Source organism: Humulus lupulus, chromosome 4 (genome assembly GCF_963169125.1).
Source record: "Humulus lupulus chromosome 4, drHumLupu1.1, whole genome shotgun sequence".
Taxonomy (NCBI): domain Eukaryota; kingdom Viridiplantae; phylum Streptophyta; class Magnoliopsida; order Rosales; family Cannabaceae; genus Humulus; species Humulus lupulus.
Window position 1 is genome coordinate 218829608 of NC_084796.1, and position 1359 is coordinate 218830966.

Consider the following 1359-nt stretch of genomic DNA (forward strand, 5'->3'; position numbering starts at 1 on the left):
AAATCACCTTGCAGAACCACCCATCCTGTCAAAACCTGAAACGGGAGAAATACTGTACCTATACCTTTCAACCACCGAACACGCGATAAGCGCAGTGCTCGTTCGAGAAGAAGAGAAGGTGCAAAGACCCGTTTACTACATCAGTAAGAGATTACTGGGGGCAGAGTCAAGATACCCATAGATGGAGAAACTCGCGCTCAGTTTAATTCATTCGTCTCGTAAACTCCGCCTCTACTTTCAGGTGCATCCCATCCATGTGCTGACTGATCAACCGCTTAGGCAAGTCTTGTCTAAACCATAAGCTTCAGGCCGACTTCTTAAATGGGCTGTTGAGCTCGGACAGTTCGAGATCACCTACCACCCAAGAACGACCATTAAGGCACAGGCATTGGCGGACTTTATAGTGGAATGTACTGGAATAGCCGACGACGAGGTAATAACCACGGCCCACGAGCTGTGGAAACTTTACGTCGACGGCTCATCAAATGAAAATGGAGTGGGGGTAGGGGTCATTTTGGTTACCCCAGCAGGGAGCAGATTTCATTCTGCCTTAAGATTTGGCTTTAAAGCGTCGAATAATGAGGCCGAATACGAGGCTTTACTCGCAAGACTTCGTATAGCAAAGGAGCTCAAAGCTAGAGCTATACATTGCTACAGTGACTCCTAACTCTTGGTTAATCAAATTCTAGGAGAATACCAGGCTCGTTGAACAAGAATGGAAGCTTATCTGGAGAAGGCAAAATCCACATTGGAGTGTTTCGAGTTTTACGCAATCGAACAGGTTCCCCGAGAACGGAACTCAAATGCAGATGCCTTAGCTCGACTTGCCACATCCACCGAAAATGAAGGGCTGAATGTTGTACCCATAGAACACCTATCAGCACCTAGCATTAACGAGCCAGAAGAGGAAGATGTGTGTATGATCGAAACAGAGCCGACCTGGATGACCCCAATAGTTGATTATCTCAAAAATGGAGTCCTTCCAAAAGATCGGAACCAGGCTCGAAAATTGATGTATCAACTTCCCCGTTACACCATTTTGGATGGGAGGCTATACAGAAGGGGATATTCCATGCCGTTACTTAGGTGCGTAACCCCTCCCGAAGCTAAGAAGATCATTGAAGAAATTCATGAAGGATTTTGCGGAGATCACACCGGGGGGCATAGCCTATCCAAGAAGATCATACGCCAAGGATATTTCTGGCCAACCATCAAAACGGATTCTTTCGAGTACGTGAAGAAATGCGACAAATTCCAGAGATTCACCACAATACCCCGAGCTCCACCATCCGAGCTGACCATGTTGACTTCCCCATGGCCTTTCGCGGTATGGGGGATTGATCTCATAGGCTCTCTCCC